An 18995-nucleotide genomic window follows, 5' to 3' on the forward strand; every position below is an offset into this window, starting at 1 on the left:
TGCTGAAAGCCCCCCCCCCCCCCCCCCCCCCCCCCCCTGAACTTTCTGTAGGCAGAACGACATACAATCTGAACAATTAGGCTTCTCCTGCAAAATCAAATCGCTATATCAACTCTATAGTTTAAAAAAAGTGGAATAAACCGAGTAAGCATCCAAGGATGGAGTCAAGTTACTACAATACACTCAAGCTCCTCCTACCACTTTCCCACCTTATCCTTACCCACCTCCCCTCCATGCTCCTGTTATCTGGCATTTTAATGCATCTATAGTCATGCTAATGGTTCTCAGAATTCAAAATAATTTCTTCTTTGTCCTGCTCTGCCACTCAGCACTGATAGAGAAGTGGTATCTCTGTCTCTTCCTCTTCCTTTGCCTTCATTCTCAAAGAATATGACTTTGACAGAGTCCTGTCAGTCTGTCGGTCTATCACACTTATTCTGTGTGTCAGATTAACGGCGGTAAGGAGTCGAGAGTGCTGACAGGACATGAAGGAGAAGAGAAGAGAAGAGAAGAGGAGAGGAGAGAAGAGCATGCGTTTTACATTATGAGTGGTCCCAACCTTTCTATTCATGCTAGTTGACCTTTCCATCAGTAGGTAATCGAGAGGAGAATGTCCTTTACTATAAAGGCTGGATGTTAAGTCACGCTCCTCTCTGGCCCAAAGAGAGAGGAGAGCACCTCATGTCACTCCAACACAGCCCTGGGTGAAGCACAACGGTTGGGGTGAGGGGCAAAACGCAGATGGATATTACAGAGAGGCAGAAATGTGTGTGTGTGTCTGTGTGTGTGTGTGTGTGTGTGTGTGTGTGTGTGTGTGTGAGGGCTGGGATAGGATGGGAGGGGAATAATACCGGTCTGCCAGTTCAGGTCATTGTCGAGAAAACATAAAACATAATCATCCATTAAAATGCAGCTTCACACCCTCCATCACATCCATGGTGGAGCTGCTGCTATAAATGCTGTGTATGTGTGTGTTATTGTGCGTGTGCGTGTGCACACACACATTTACTCAGCTATGTTAGATCTACAGGCATAAAGAGACAGAGGCTGGAGGTTTGTGGTGGGTCACTTTATTGCATACTGTGTGCGTGTGTAAATGGCAAGTGCGGTGTCCCTTTGTTGGAATTGTGTCACATTTTTGTATGAATTTATATTTGATCATCAAGCGTTAGTGTGTGACAGTGAAGAGTCGAATGTGACGTGAATGATGCATAAGATTTACCCTGGACTGTCACGTCAGCCGGGAATGATGCTATAAAGTGAATACACCAGTTAACGATTGCGATAAGAATTCCCCTCTTTTATAGAACATGTGAAATATGTTTCCATAAAACTAATTTTCAGAGCTAAATCTAATAATTTGCTCAATTTTAGACTTCCCACGGGTGAATTTCAGCAAAGGTTTCCATGCACTATTCCTCTACGGTCGGCTTTAAACATAATAAAATGGCGTAAAGACCTGATTGATAGCCTTCATGAAAACAAAAGGACAAAAATAAAGACTGACTGCACCTTCCACACTCTGTGTAGTGTCATGTATGGATAGAAGGCCTCAAAACACAATTCAAACAATAATTAGGATAGCATCTACTGTAGTGGTTAACACATTTACCTAACATGAGAAAGGTCAATGGTTCATGAGAGGTGTCATGAACCTCAAACGGTATAAAAATCTGCACCAAATCAAGTAAGTGGATCCATCTGCTGTGGTTAGCCCTCGTATATAAGAGAGCAGATGAAAGAAGATGATAGCACATACTTACTAATGGTTAATTATACAAATTACAAGCAAGTAACCACAATTTGATGAATTTACTAGGCTGGTTATTTCGAGCTCATGAACTATGCATCCATCTGTCCTTTTGCTCTTGCTTATCCAAATCAGCATTGTGGGAGTGGGGATGCCAGAGCCTGAGCTGCCAAAGGGCAAGAGATGACCCTGGACAGGTCGCCAGTCTGTCACACATAGACACTCGCACCTACAGCCAATTTAGAATCACCAATTAGCCAGACCTCAAGCTGGCTTGCAAGGAAGCTGGTGTACCAAGGGAGACAGCATAGGAGAACATGCAGAAAGGCTCCAGCCTGGATTTGAACCTGATCCAAACTGATGGAAAAGTTATAACCCAACAGGATTTTTGGAATCTTTCTTGCATAAAAGCTTGCAGATGACCAGTGAGAGTGTAAATAAAAGAGTTGGTAACCTGCTTGCTGTGACTAATGTAATTGTGTCATCTTTTACGAGGCGGCTGAACTGAATGAAACTGGGCTCTTGTCTCGGCTCTTTGTCCCCGGAGATGAGAGCGATGAGTTATACCCATCTGCAAATCGAGACTCTAAACAACACTATCGCTTTTAAACGCCAATCAGCGGGGGCCAAGTCTGTATTTCAAACTTGTAGTCTTAACAGTGTCACACAAAACACAAAGACCAACACACGCACAAAAGTTTCGCTGTGACACACTGCAAATCCCCGCTGATTGAGGGTAAGCGAGCTTCAGACGGCTCTTGTGTATAACTAGCTCCAGCCCAGCAGATCAGAATGGCTGGCAGCAAACTTACATGTTTGTCATCTAAAAACTATTCAGACTCCACTTAGCCAAGTGCACAACACAAACAATAGACAGCCCGTTAACAATGTACCATTATCTGGAGCATGATGGAAGGAGGGGTACATGTGGAGAAAGCGGAGAAAAAGAAGGAGAGGGCGAGGAGGAGAGCGACAGAGTGCAGCTAAAAAAAAGAGAGAGGATAAAGGCAGAGAGATGAGAAGGAGGATTGCAGAGAGACCAAACTGTTATTTAAACCAGGCGGCCACGAAAACATCACAATAAATAACTCGGCTGTTTAGTCTCCACCTCAGATGCTGGGGGAGCAACGGAGCGCAACACACGACGGAGAGGGAGGGAGGTGAGAGGGTGTGTGTGGAGGGGAGGAGAATTAAAGGGAATTGGGGAGGGGTGAAGTGGTAGAAGAAGGGAAGGAGGGATGGAGAAGGAGATAAAACACATTACAAGATCGCTCTCTGTTGTCAGGCTCAAAGGAGTATCCAGGATCGTCTCTCCTCTCGACTAATGAAAGGAGCAGCTTCACAGTCAAGTACCAGGACGCATGCCTACTTGCAAACACACACGCGTGCATGAATGTGCGCACACTTATACTCTTAGACTTAAAAAAAAAAAGAAGCAAAAACATAAACACATTTAGCTCACATTCACATGACAGAGAAGATTTTATGCTGTTGTTTAGCAACACAATGCCTGCGCACACTCAGCTCAGACTCACACCTTCCCCTTCACGCTCGCACACACACAAATGCACGCGCACACGCGGGAGCCCTTTCGTCGTCCTCAGCAGAAAGAGTGGCACGGCGAGGGCCCCTTTGACTGCACAGAGCGCTGCCTCACCAGCCAAGGCCGTTGATGAGAGGAAAATAGTGCTAATGCAGCAAGGAAGCTGTTCTTTCCCAATTAAGCCAATAAAACACATGCTTCCCTCTTTCCTGTAACTGCCTAATAAGCCATAAACACAGCTGAACATTTATAATTCTAGCTAGTACATAAAAAAAAGAAAACAGCACTTCCCATATGTGCAGGGGTGAGGTGTGTGTGAAGAGGGTGAAAGCGCTGGTGATTGCAGCGGCCATGGGGAGAAATAGCTTTTTCTACTAAAAGAAATATTTAGTACCTCTCTGAATTAATGTGAGGGAGATGGTGGGAGAGGAGAGGGAGGATGGGAGGCTTGGAACTGTCGTACTAGACCAAAGCAGATGTATCTATCTTCCCTCCTGTGTTTAGGAGAAGCTGAGGATGCTGAACTCCCTGTTGAGATGAGATGAATACCTTCACTGAGCGCCTACAAGCTCCCATACACATACATGGAGGCAGATATATACAAATTAAAGAAATAAAACTATACAAACCTTGAGCTGTTTGCAAACATGAACTCCTATTAATTTGTGCAGGTTATTGTCCACTTCAGATGTGTTCTCGCTCCATTTGAGCTGAGTGTCCATCTAGTGAGTGGATACTGGAGGCAGGATGTGACTGGACACTCATTTGTGCACAACTGGCCACCTGAACCTGGCAAGTAAAGACCTCTGTAATGTCTAGAACAGTTCAGCTTTAGACTTTAGTGCGGTGTCGAGCTACCAGGTTCTTCTATGATTTGAGATTGTCTCGACGAGTCTTTGGTGCAGGATAAAACAGGTTAAACAGGTGACATTTTACTGGCATGGATTGGACCCGCTTGTCCTCTTATCCTCCTGAGAACTGAGGAAAAAATTTATATTTCAGTGTTACTGTTTTTGTGATCTCCTGCCTCTTTGGAGCTAAAAGTGGCTGACCAAACACATGAGATATCATTGGAAAGGACGACTTAGTGGGGTAGCTCAAATAAATCAAAAGATATAGATCAGAAACAAATGTCCATTGCATAGGACATACATGAATAGGCTGGGTCTCAGGAGGATATGGCTCAGTCAGTCTAGAGCAAAGAACGGGACGGCAACATCCTTCCAGATAGGAAAAATTGGTGGTTGCCTGGTGATTACTTTTTCTTTTTTCTTTTTTTTTTTGCATTAAGTGATCAGTTGCAAGGGACTGCAACAACCAACTGAGCCCAGAGGTTGAGCATGTGGTACCGACAACCTCTGGGCAACGACTTTTGATTGCACCGGTGCAGTTGCTGCAGACTTGAACTGACTGCAGTCATTCTGAGACAGATCAATGAAGGTTTGCAAATAATCTCTTTCTAATTTATAAAACCAGACAGATTGCGAACGTGGAGCAATCAATCTGAGTCAGTTTGCACAGATTAGCGCAACTTGTCTGGGGACTCAACTCAGCTGATTGCTAACCGGTTGTCCAAACACCTACTGTATGTCAGTTTGTGGTAAAATTGCAGGAATTTGCAGGAATTTCTGTTGCAAATCTATGAAGGACTAACTGGCCTCTGAATGCATGTAGGTAATGTGAATTTCTGTTTGATGTGAATTTATGTGTATATACAGGCAGCAAAGGATTTGCAATTTTTGCCGATTTATCACATACAACAGATTGCATGTAAAGAATGTAACTATTAGCAGGGCGATAAGGAAGCAGAGAACTGCTCCTCCTTTACTTTTCATGTGAGTTCAGCTGCTTCCTGGATTGTGTTTTTGCCTCCTCGGCTCAACTTTTTTCCTCCTGGGCAAGAGGAGTCATAAACACAGCATGGGATCGCTGTTAAGCAGTTCCTAAAAACACATTTGCACTTTATTGTCTAAGTGCAGGAGCTCGGCTCTGGTGGGAGAGAAACTAAAGGGAGGGGATCAAATCTCTTCTGAGATGAATGAATGAATTTAAGGTAGTGCTGACATGAACAGTTTTTTTAAAATTTAATAATAACACCCAGCTTTCTGTGGAGGTATCCCCCTGCATTTTTACAAATTAGAAATGAATACTGATGATTTCCTCTTGTACTGGTTTAATCTTATTTTTCTTTCTCATTCAAATTTATTTTATTTTGTTCTTAAGGTTTTGTGTGGATTGAAGCAGGTCAGTCTATCTGTTTCAGATACAACTGTCTTGATATGGCAGCTGATGATGCAGCTCTGCAGGATTCGAAATGCTACACCGATTGTTTCACGGAGCCACATTGTTAACTTTAACAACATATGACTAATGTTTTTCATAAAAAGCTGTGGGAATGATGAGTTTTGTTAGCAACTGGCTCAGAGGTGGTTGTGGGACAGGTTATTTTGATTATATACATGCTTGATGGTTGAATAGTGTCATACATTGTGTCAAATACATTACAACCTCAACACCGATGTTCACATTTTTCATAGTCTAACAATGCCTAATGTCATCTGCTCCTAGTTCATCATACAGATGCACTATCCTAGTGTACATTTGGTTTCTTTGTGGTGGTATGTTCCATCATTGTTTACTGCAGTGTTGAAGTGTAATCAAGCTTCTCTGTGGGCATCATTAAAGTTTAATTTGATCTCAGAGAGAGAGATTCCAGCCTTTGCTCTTTGACATTCAGAGGCGCTTTTTTTCACTTAAGTGCTCGAGAAACTGCGTATTTTACAGAAGTGAGTGCCGTCATCGGTGTGGGCAAACGGTAAATACGCTGGTATCCTGGCCTATACTGTACTTGCTCACACACACATTAACACACACATACACAGGGTGGAATGTGGTAGAATGCAGACCTGTGTGTGTGTGTTTGTCTTTCCTGCTATTGTCAGACGGAGATTGATACCGCCTCTTGTTACTGACAGACGATTGTCGAAGCTTCCTGAAATAATTATAAAAGGCAACAACAGTAACTCACACACCCTGTTAGCCCGCCTGTCTGTCTGTCTGTCTTTCTGTACTGTACTGTACTGTGTCACCCTGCCAGTGGGTCTGACTGTCTGTTTAGCTACGATTAATCAGAAATTTAATGTTTATCACGTTGTTGAGTCAATACCAGTGGACACAAACTGCTTATACCACAAACAGAAGGAGATGTAGAGAGCAGACTGAACACAATGGAGAGAGGGGCTTAAAGGCAAAAGGTCAGACAGTGAAAAGATGCAAACATCGGTCTGAATCATCACCTCCTATTGTCTGTGTGTCTTAGAATTCAGGAAATGTCATGTCACATTTACACATGCACAGACATAAAAGCTTTAGGTGTGATCAGTCATCTCGGTAAGAATGACCGCGCGAGGCGTTTGCGCTCCGCAGATGTGTTTTTGTGTCTGTGTGTGAAACAGTATTCATGTCCTGAATGTTCTGCACAGGAAGTGGCAGCAATCCACTTCCTGTTCAGCTGGAAATCTCATCTGCAGGGCGGGCTGCCCAGGGTGTTACCACACATAAAGGCACACATACGCACTGGAGCCCAAATATATGGAAGAGCAAAACACACACGCACGCACACACAGCACAAACCAACACCCAGTCTATTTCAGTTTGTCATGTATTGTCACCTGAGCCTACAGTAAATACAAACTCTTTGTTCTCGGCCCAGCACTGCTTAGGGGGCTTTTTCTTTGTGCGTGTCGCCTGTGTGAGTTTGTGCTCTTCTTATAAGCCGACACCACTATTAATAAATGTTATTTGTAGTCCTGGTAGGAATAAGTGGGAGCAAATGCATGTTGGAGCACAGTAGGGTAATAACCCAGGCACACCTTGGAAACCTCAGTTTGCTAGGGACAAAGTGTATTCCCCAACCAGTTGGGGAGTGGTTGCTGTGAAACTGGTTGCTAGGAGATATATGGCGCTGCACCAAAAAGCTCCTTGTGGTTGCTTTGGATCCTACAAGATTGCTGGTGGTTTGCATGGAGTGTTTGCAGACATGTTGGCATCTTCAATGCAAATTCCACCTAGTGACAGCCAGCAACCACTCATGAACCAGTAGGGGGAAAACCATTGACTGAAGGTAGTGACTGTGACAAATGATCAGAGAACTACACCAGCCAGCTTTAAACAAGATCTCAGTCTGCTTACTCTAGTAAAACCACTAATCTGGAGATGACAGTGAGATCAATCACTTGTCAAGTGCATGCATATATGCATATATTGTCAAGAAAAGCTTTTTCTGTAAAATCAAATTAATGATTATAATATGCACATTAGGTACCAGCATTGTTATATTATCATCTACATTAAAAGTGCAAATAAAAACAGTAATGCCATAAATTGTGACAATAAAGGTCAGGGCACAAGTTTCAGAGTTTTCCTGTGAGACTAATTAAAGACTTTTCACCTATTTGTAATCTGAAAAAAGCTGCTTAAAAACAAACTGTTTGTAAACAGACTAAATTGGCGTAATGAAGAGATGATGACATAGAGTAATCTTTCTGAGCCATAATGTTAAAATAAGCGGCACTATTGGAGGGAAGAAGGTGACTGCATGGAGCTTTGTTGATCTGATTTAGCTCCTGTAATCACCCAGCGGCTGAAATTTATATTATTTAATGTTCAATTTCCATTAAAAGAAACCTTTAGATAAAAACTTGAGAAATCTGTGAAAATTTCAGCTTTTTTTTTTCCTCAACTTGATGCCAAGCATTTACTCAGTTGCACAGGCCTTTTATTTATGCTTTAAGTGGCCCTAAAACCACACAAAGCCCGTGTGTTTAATGACGTCAGTAACACATTTGAGCAGAATACACGGCGCACATAAATAAACAGCTACAGCACAAAACGCAAGATGTTCAAAGATGAGAATTAGCATAAAATAAAACAAAGAAATTAAACTCCTCGCCATTTATGTGCGGCTGCTTGTTCGCCGAGGCAAACAGACTGATTTAACTAGTAAATAAAGTCACAACACTCTGGCTGAATCTCCGGAGATTTAACCTTAACCCTGGAGAGTGTTGCATAACAGCAACAAACTTGACAGATAAAACACAGGCTGTTAGCACCCTCCCCACACACACACCCACACCCTTACCCCCCTCTCCCCAGTGTTTGACTAGACAGCAGTATCCAAACACAGGGACTCCTCACTACACTGACTTTACAAGGACTAATTACCGGCTGGCACTGAGTGTAGACAGATGGTAGAGAGAGAGAGAGAGGTGGAGAAGGAGTACACAGGGAGGCAGAGAGAAGATATATTTTGTCGCTCAAGTGTATACGTGAGTGTGTGTGTTGGTGTACATAAGCTAATTTGCGTCAATAATTATCATCCACCCTGCAGCAGACAAAAGGACTGCCTAAACATTACTAACTGATGTCTGATGCCAACTCCATTCGTCTTCTGCAACAATGTCAGAGCAGTAGATTACTCCTTTGTTGTTTCTTTCATGTCTCTGTGAATAGAAAGCTAAACTGTACGCCGTTTCCTCCTCCCCCCCCTGAAAAAACAAAGCATGCAAGCATTTTTTCTCACATCAGCAAGCAACACATGTACCATACTTTTCAGCCATACATTTCAGGTACTTTCTGAAATGTCGCCATTTAGTGCCATTGTCTGGAACTAAACAACGACCAGATTAGCAGACTAGCAGGGTTTCCAAGTTGTTTTTGAACACGGTAAAGAATTTAGCAGCTAAAAGCCAGATATCACCATCAGGTGTTGGTGCACACCAAGCTAAGTCATGAGTATTGTGAACTACAGTTATATGAAACTTCATGCTAACTAAAGTTGATAATATGTTTGTGTTTAGGTTGACCGGTTGTCAGAATGCACTAGTTCAAGAAAATGACCTCATAGGCCAGCTATTGCAGCCCCTAGTGGCTGTGTGAATACGTGCATATTTAATGTGTGTCATATATATCATTATGTCACTATTAGGTTTGAAATTCTGTGCTAAGAAACCAACAAAATAGAGCAACAAATGGGACAAATCATAACTTTTCACTAACCCTAACAAAGTGTTGAAAGCTAGCCAAATAATAAAGTGAACTGAAACTAAACAGAGTTTACAAAATGAAAGGGAAACTTTAACTTTATTTAACTTTCTCCTGGTCAAATGTTCAGAGTGTTCTCCCAGCATTCTACCGTTTTCATGCTGTTTCACTCTTTTAAGACTGGAAACACTGTTTCAGAAACGCTGACATTAGTAAGATACACCGCCACTAACACTGTGTGTTTGGGAGGTTTGTTGGTCATTTCAAGAGTAGGTGGTATATCCAAACTGGAACTTTATTTTATCAATAAACGGAATACATCTTGCTTAATAAAAATAAAAATAAAAAATCAGTGGGTAGTCTACTTGTTGTCTATTGATAAATGTGAATAAGTGGTTCTCTTATGGGCAGCACGGTAATGCAGTGGTTAGTGCCTCGGGCTGTGAACATGCTCGCTGGCTGGAGCTTTTCTGTTTAGTTTGCATGTTTTCCTGCGTCTGCTTGGATTTTCCTTGGGTGCTCCGGTTTCCTCCCACAGTCCAAAGACTTGCCTGTTAGGTTAATTCATTATTCTAAATTGGTTGTATGTGTCATGTCGGTTTCAGTGGTCTTTCTGTTTCACTGCGAAAGACTGGCAACCAGCCCAGTGTATCCCACCTCTCAGTCAAGCTAAGGCTCCAGTCACGCAGGCCTAGAGACAACTTGGCAAACCCCCTGCCATCCACCCTTCACTGGACTAAAATATATATATATTTTAGTATACACATATATATATATATATATATATATATATATATATATATTCCCCAACCAGTTGCTGATCAGTCACAGAGAAGTATTCGGTTCTCCACCTAAACTTCTTTGCAGTTGCTTTGGTCTCTTGAATATTGGCTCCAGTAGTTTGCATGGAAGATGCTGGCTTGTTTGCACTCACCAACTAGTTCCTAAGCAGTAGTGTAATTGTAAACTATAAAGTTGTGCTATTTGAAATGTGTTGCCACAGTGAGGCACAACTGTTATTCTGAGGCAATAGTTTCTTACTTTTCTGGTTTAAGTCACACATTTTCCAAGTGTCACTGCCAATTGGTAATTAGTCAGGGACGGTTACAAATCTGCATCTTCCATGCAAACTAGGAGTGACTGTGATAATCTCCCAACCAAAGCAATGCAAGGAGGTTTTTTGTGCCAGTGCCCTCTTTACAACCAATGTCACCTGCCAACTGCCAGAAACTTCCAGCAACAACTCACCAACCAATTGGGAAATACACCTTTTTCTCCAGTGACTGAGGCCTAAACGGTGACCCTGTAACAATAAGCATACAGGGTACAGATAAGCAATAAAGGTGATGAATGGAGACACTTGCTTAGAGCAGAACAATTGTTAATGCTTGAATTATTCCTACAAGTCAAGTCAAAATATTTAATGCTGCTGCAGAGGGGGAAAAAAACCCTGAAAGAGACAATAAAACACTCAAACTGACTTTTCCCGTATCTAAATGTAACAAAGCGTCTCTTTGGAATAATTAAATCTGTGTGCTGTTTTCAGGCTCTGGTGCCCTCCTTTAGTCTAAACCTCGGCTGTAGTTGAGTTATTTCTCTTACTGTCTGTGCACTTTGCACTTCTCTTCTCCTCCCGCTGAACTCAAGCCTTCGCATTTTTCAGCCCTCTCCCGCTTTTTCAGCATGACTCCCCTTCCTCAACCCTCAGTTATTCCTTCTCTGCATCCCCCCATTGCTCTCTCCTCGCACCCCTCTCGTTAGCCGGGTATAAATCTCCAGAACTAACCCAGTAATTTAACCAATTAGCATCTCAGATATGAAGGTGGCATCTAAATTACGACGGTGCAGAATAGTGATGCATGTGGCCCCGGCTGCTGAATTTACAACCTCTCGTTACATATTCAACCAGCATAAATCAAGCGTTCCCCACTGACACACGGCCTTATGGGTAGGCACGGGCCGAGGTGGAGGGAACAGTCCCGGGGATGCGAGTTAGTTAATCATGTGGAAATAAGAAGCATAACCTAGATTCGCAGACACACACACACACCAATAAAACACATCGTAAACCTTTCTGAATACACACTTTTCCAGATACACACTCACATAAACACATGCTTGAAAAAACAATATATTATATAAACAAACACAAACAAAACAAAGTAATCACAAAATTAAAAACAATGCAACACAGAATCTAAGCACAGATGTTTTGTTTTAGGCACCTCCCTCACCTTCCCTCTCTTCCTCCACCTCCTGCCAACACACGCACGCACACACAGACACACACACACACACACACACTCCTGCCTAAATGAGTGTTTCCGTGTGTTGATGGGCAAGACAAAGAGCCCATGCAGTAACCAATGCGTGTGTGTGTATGTATGTGTGAAGGCTTGTGTGCCTCTGTTGTTATCTCAGCGCGTGGTTTCAGCAGCGGTGCGGGGCGTCTGGTCCTCACAGCGGCGGTGGCGACAGCGAGTGAGTGATAACTGTAGTAAAAGTGTAGTAAACAGTCTGAGTGATGGCGGCTGTCGGCGGGGCCAATTGAGCGTGTGACATCAGCCGTGACACATCAGTGGAGAAGCACAACGGTAATGACAGCATCGCCACGCAGTGCGCTCAGGCTATCTGTTACTGCTTAACAGCCGCCACACACGCACGCACGCAGGCACAGACACCGCACACACACACATATAGTCGCTGATGGGGATAAATCTGACTTTCAGCTGCTGATAACCTGCAATTGCTCTGAAACTGCTTCCAAGTCATGAGAGAGAATTTGTGTTTTTCCGTATGGGGGAAGGTTAGAGGAAACTCAAAGCAGGGGAATCTTAGGGTTTAGGTGTAGCTGAAGGGTGAAAGGTCATGAGCTCGACTCCCTGGAGAAACACTACAAATACTGCTGCTCCCACTCTGAGCATCATTATAACCCCCCACATACACAGACACCACATACCACAAATCATTATAACATGTAGTCTTATAATGAGCTGGTCACCTTCTAAACCTTCTAAAAACTAATCCCCTGATGCCTCTCGCTCACACTCTCACCTACCAGCCTCCCATGAGACCCGCCGACTGCAGGGGTCTCATAATTAGACACAGGAACACGGATATGGGAAATACAGACTCATTCAGCACTGAATGAAGAATATGGCCCACATTTAGACAATACTTAATGTAAAAAGTTAGGACAGACGATCCTGTGAGTCAACTAAACTATCAGGTAAACAGTCAGGCTATCTATCAGTTTGTTCCATTTGAAGTCAGAAGTCGGAATTTCTCAGATTCCAATCGGAGTTTTCAACTGGAGCAATCCCCCTATCCCCAGCTTCACAATCCAACATGGCAGCAGTGCATGTAAATAGTAGTAAAACTGCGAATCTTTGCAGCCACTATTGTCTTTTTAGGACTCGCAAAATAAGCCATGCACAGCGCACTGACCATGAACATGCCACAGCTGTGCTTTGAAATCACAAGCATTGTCCTGTCTTGCTAGTGTTGTTTGAATGGCTCCAAACAAATCCTCTTTTGCCTTACGTTTTCTACTTTACCACTGGAACATTCTCACCTCAGCAATGACGTCACTCCGAACTCTGACTTTTGAGGAAATGAGCATCATGGGAGTTCTCTTCATTAGGTTGTCATTTAAGTTCAGTCTAACAAATTCTCGTCCTTTAATCTTTTGATGCATCATGTTGCATCATTAGCAAATGACTAGAGAACAAATACGACTGCAACCTCCAAGTAGCTGGGAAAAATTGTAGGTTACACGCTGAATTTTTTCACACTCAGCAACCAGTTGCAAGTAGTTGCGGCAACTGCTTTCGATTGCACAGGTCGCCTCATGGGAGGCAATCTCTCCATACGACTAGAGTCCAACTCGGACTGACTCCAGTCACTCTCAGACAGACTGGCAAAGGTGTGAAATCTGAGTCAGTCTGTGCTGATGAGTGCAACTGCGACGCGTCTCCTGCAGTCGGGGACTCGACTCAGCCAGTTGCCACCTGGTTGGTTTCTGGTCATATCCCAGTATTAAAGCAAGGTTGCTGAGCCCCTATGTCACCGTTCTGCAGCTGCACCTCGACAATATTTGTGGAAGAACTTCTGATTTTCTGTTTCACATCTGTGAGGTTCTGGCTAGATTCTGAATGTAAGTAATTAGTGTTAATTTCTGCATGTGTAGACGGCAACAGATTTGTGATTTTCACCAATTTGTTGTAAACTGATTGCACAAAATTGATTTATTTTATTATTTTGAAGGCAACAACTGGTGCCCATCTTTTAAGCAACCATTTCAAAAGCAACAAGAGTTCAAGTTCATCGCATACGGTCGCAGTAATTTTGGTTGTGCCGTGGTCTCCCTAGTGTGACTGTAGCACAGGACACTATATTTCTAATGAGATGACATCACTCAGGTTTTCAGTTTTTATGGTAAACGTCTGTAAAAAAAAAAATAGGTGCAGCAAGAACTGTCAGCAGTGAGGTTTGTGGGTAAGAATTAGTGGTGACTGCTCCCTGCCGAGAAATATCACATGTTGCCAGCAGAAAGTGCTTCCAGGAGGATCTTGTTTCCATAAAGACACGTGAGGAAGACATCAGAACTAACATGGAAGACAGTGAGATATTCACCAGTGCTCTTCTAACATCTCCTTATCCACGACTACATAGTTGATGTTTATTTACTAAAGAGCCACATAGGAGATGTCATATTAATGAGTTATCACCAGGTAATTATGCATTCATAATTAAACAAACCGATTTAACTCAGCACTTTCTTCTTCTTCTTGTGTCGTTTGCGATTAAAACTGTAATTGCTCATTAATTACTCATCACTCCATGATAAGGTGCTGTTTTTCTGCTGCCTACAGGAGGGAAACATCATACATAGTAGTTACTCATGAATCATAAAAAAAAAAAACTATGACTATGATGCCTCACTTTACATAAAAGGGAAAAAGAGGCAGTAATTACCAGTACATCCCTATTTCTGAGTAAATACGTGCTACTGAGTAACTTCCTTAATTACTTCCTACTTCCTAGTTCTCAATTACTATGTTACCATGTATTTCTCTGTTATCTCAAAGAAAAGCCATATTATTTTATACCCTCTAGGCTTTTGTTATTAATTAAATGATCAATTTTAATTTTACAGGCAAAAAATTAGAAACAATTTCTCCTTTTTATGTATAAGTATCACAGCGTCATGACAGAAATATGGCGTTTGCAGCATAAAACTCACATAACAGGTGGTCTTTTTAGCCAATAAAAAGACTGTGATGCTTAACATAGAAACAAGAATAAAAATGGGTCCATCATAAAAACATTACATGTGGCCATCATTATCTGAATTATAGTTTTGGACATAATTTTGTGGACGTTAATATGACTAAGGTGTTTGAATGTTTCTGTGAAGGTTCTCAGTCATCCAGGTCATCGTAGTCAAAGGAGCTTGCAAAGAAAAGCCTCTGGACTTCTTTAAGTTACTTGAAGACGTTTCACCTCTCATCCGAGAAGCTTCTTCAGTTCTAAGGTCAAATGGTGGAGAGTCCCAGATATAACCCTAGTGGGAGTGTCCCCCCACAGAGGGACAAAAGGACCCCCTGATGATCCTCTAATCGCCTGAGCCAAGGTGTGGAACTGGGTGTGGGTCCCAATCAGCCAGAGTTTCGGGTGAGTTCATTGTGAAACCTGGCCCCACCTTATCATGCGAATTCCTGAGGTCAGATGGCCCAGGGTGTGAGTGGGCGTTAAGGCGTCTGGGAAGGGATCTCAAAACTGGATTATAGATGGCAGAGAGTTGGTGTCGTAAACCACCGCCTCTGTTCAAAGATGGTCGCTCACAGTGGACATAGATGGCTTCTTTCACTCCTCTTTCAAACCATCTGTCCTCTCTGTCCAAAATGTGAACATTGGCATCCTCGAAAGAGTGTCCTTTATCCTTAAGATGCAGATGGACAGCTGAATCTTGTCCTGTGGAGGTGGCTCTTCTGTGTTGTGCCATGCTCTTGTGAAGTGGCTGTTTGGTCTCTCCAATGTAGAGGTCTGGGCATTCCTCGCTGCACTGTACGGCATACACCACATTGTTAAGTCTGTGTTTTGGCGTTTTGTCTTTCGGGTGAACCAGTTTTTGTCTGAGTGTGTTTGAATGTTGTTTTTCTGTCTGTTAACGCAAGGAACCAAGTTTTTGCCACCTTTCGGCTTTAGGGGCAGTTTCTCATAAAAGCCAGCATTATAAATACTATGAGAAGACCAGTTAAGTTTATGCCAGACCCACAGGTCACAGAGAAGAAATGCAGATTTAGAGAAAAAAAGAAAAGAAAACGGCTTTCATTTTAAATAAACACCCGGATGATAGAGGCGGATTTGAGACTCAAGCCTGCAAACACCTACGCAGCCTGACCCGAGTTCAAGTGTTTCTATCTCTCTTTCTCTCGCTCCGAGAAAGATACAGACGCAGAGGGAGAGAGAGGGAGAGAGCAGCATTTAACCTCAGAGGGTCAGACTGAAAAAAAAAAATCAGCTGAAATTCTCTGTGATCAATATGTCCAAGAAATGCACACACCCACACAGTGCTGCCACGGAGGACACCCATGAGCATCAGCACTCAGATACACATGAGCCATCCCTAATAGGCGCACACAAGCTAAAAAACCTAAACACTTCACTGTAACACACACACACACACACACAGGCACAGTGGAAGAAGAGCTGGCCACAGCTGCGCTCTCCTCATGAGCGCAGCACTAACTGACGGCTAATCGATTAGTGCTTGGTGACCTCTGACCCCACTAGCTTCCTGTCTGACAGATTACACCTCCGCAGTTCCATAGGACTGCATTCGCCTGCCTCGTTTTGTGTGTGTGTGGTTTTGGGTTTTTGTTATTTTTTTTGTCTCCACAATGGAACAAAAATAACAGAAACATCTCTCAAAGCAGGGTGGTCCATCTCATAAGCACCACATGCATGAACTTGCATGTAATATTACAGTAAATGTGTGATTATGTGAGTCAAGGAATTTTTTTTTTCTTTTCTTGTCAATAGCAGCGCAAAACATAGTGTTTGTTGTTGTTTGGGCGTGTGCTATGTGTTACTGTGGTGACACAGACGGTGCGCAGATCAGGCAGCTCAGACTGGGAGGGGTGATGTGTGTGTGTGTTCATGTGTGTGTGTGTGTTAGGAGGTAGATAACAATGCCCCTCTCGGCAGGACACTGGTGCTCTCTTCCTGGTTTGCTTTACACGGGAAACACTGCCCCAACACACACACACAGACACACACAGAGGCACACACAGATATTTATACCTGTATGGGTTGCAATGACTTCACCAGCTCGCCCTGCACAGCCAAACAAAGGGAAACAACAGCAAACTAGTGTCCCTTCAAAACACACACACACACAAATCGAGGAGAGTGTAGAGCTTGCAGACTCAGCCGTCCGTTAGATGAGACAAGGTTAGCGCTTTTATTCCGACACGGCTATTAATAATGAAATGATGCATGGCTGGCACATTCGTACTCTCCTCCCCTTTCCTCCCCTCTCTTCTCTTCTACAAATTCCTTCTTACAGTTGTACAAACTCTCATACAGTAGGTAAACACACTCCTGCTCAGCCTCCCAAAACACATCAACCACAGGTTCACTTTGTGGTAAAGGGGGGGAAAAAATTCCCAGTCTCATCAGTGTGTCAGTTAACAAGTATATATATGTATGTGTGTGTAATCTGCAGGGAGTTTCCAGATAAACTAAATGTGTTTGCTTTTTAATGACAGAGCTTAAGATATTCACACACACATGCACACACGCCACCGCCAACCACCTATCATGAATGAGCCACTCTGTATGCTTACCTCAATTCCATGTGTGTGTGTGTGTGTGTGTGTGTGTGTGTGTGTGTGGAAGAGAGACTAATCGCTGTCCAGTAATGGGAGCATGCTAAGAGAGATCTCTGTGTAGGAGCCCAGAGGCCTTTAGCCACAGTCTCATCGCCCACCTGGAGGTTATCCACATACCACACCAATGCACACGCTCACACGACAGCTAGTCTTTTGTTAGCCTGCCAGAGAGCCACAGAAGTCAGTCCATTGGTAGGTTACATAATCGCTCTCTGACTTAATTAATCAGTAAGTTTGCTGATCAATCAGCCAAGTCAGTAAATCAGCCAGTAGGTTAATTAGTCATTCAGCTAATTTGTCAGTTAACTAAATGAAAAGGCGTGCCTTCTGTTCCACGTCGGGATTTTTTCCCCTTACCTGATGTGATAACACACTATGGCGTCTATACAGTGCACTGTGAGGCTTGAACTAATTTCTGAGACAATGTGTCGACTCTACAGATTCAAAAGTCTTTTACGTGCCTATGTAAAAAAAAATGTTTTTAGTAGTTTAAATCCATGCCCGCATCGCCTTTCCAGAGCTGAACATGAATTTGGGTAAAAATTCAATTAAACTCTTTAATAAACTTTAAATATGTCAGAGATTGAAATATTTGAACGTTTGGTTTTTTACATCCTCAATGGGCACATTTTTCATTGTGCAGTTTAGTAGTCAAATATTTATTACTGGACAAAAAAAAAATCCAGTGCACCACTCACCCGCTGCTGAAAACAGTTGTAGTTTTTGACAACAAGCAGACACCTAAAGTAATCGAAGCATCACAACAGCTTTGAAAGGAACAGATGGGAAAATCTTTGAGGCCCTCGTGTCGTGTTTGTAGCTTTTAGGGTAACGTGATCCCTGCCTAAGGGTGGTTATGTGCACTGGGGTGGGGGGTGGGGAGTACCGGGAGATAGGAAGGGGAGGATGAGAGAGGTGAAAAAGGAGGAAATGGGGAGAAAAGAAAAAGGAAAAAGGTGTATGTGTGTGTGTGTGGGTACATATTACACATCTGTGTGAACTCTCTTCAGTTTTTCCCTTTGGCAGTTTTCTTCCTGATACTCCACGCCCGATTCAAATGATACAGAAATGGTAAATGGTAAATGGCCTGTATTTGTATAGCACTTTACTAGTCCCTAAGGACCCCAAAGCGCTTTACACATCCAGTCATCCACCCATTCACACACACAAGCCTGATGGAGAAACTTGGCTCTCAAAAAGAAGTTGGAATTAGAAATATTCCAATTTACAGACAATGCAAAGGAAAATGTTCGAGGAAAAAAAATGAAAAGAAGAAGAAAAAGTAGATAGATAAAGACAACAACACATATCTCCATCTCTGAACCTAAACAAGCTCCTCTGCGTTAGTTTAGACAGTTAGAGGAAATGAAAATGTGTGTGTGTGTCTGTGTGTGTGCATGCATGTGTGTGTGTGTGTCCATTAAAACAAGCAGTCAAACTAAATCAGCAAGTAATGTGAATGCCGAGCTTCTAAATGCTGGGACAGGTGCAGACTGAGAGGCTAAATGAGAGAAATGAATAAAACATAGTCCTCTCTGCCTCTTTCTCCCTCTCTCTTATACACTGTTAAACACACACACACAAACACAGACAGAGAGAAAGAAGCGAACAGTGGCATTATGTCAATAGTATGAATAATTCCCAGCACCGATGACCTTTAACACAGGAAGTGATACTGCACCTTGAGAGCGTGAGCTGAAAAGAAAGAATCAGCCTCAAATAATTAAATAAGTGTGTGTTTATGAAGTGCGAGACATCTTCA

The 18995-nt window shown here is 42.8% G+C and overlaps 1 protein-coding gene across 2 annotated transcripts in view; it reads right to left on the minus strand.

The window, feature by feature from the left end:
- Positions 1-18995, minus strand: part of LOC102787924 (transcription factor COE1-like) — a 90444-nt gene that overhangs the window by 51828 nt on the left and 19621 nt on the right. The gene's annotated exons all lie outside the window — the stretch shown is intronic.

This window comes from Neolamprologus brichardi, chromosome 10 (genome assembly GCF_056152115.1).
Source record: "Neolamprologus brichardi isolate AB-2024 chromosome 10, ASM5615211v1, whole genome shotgun sequence".
Taxonomy (NCBI): Eukaryota; Metazoa; Chordata; class Actinopteri; order Cichliformes; family Cichlidae; genus Neolamprologus; species Neolamprologus brichardi.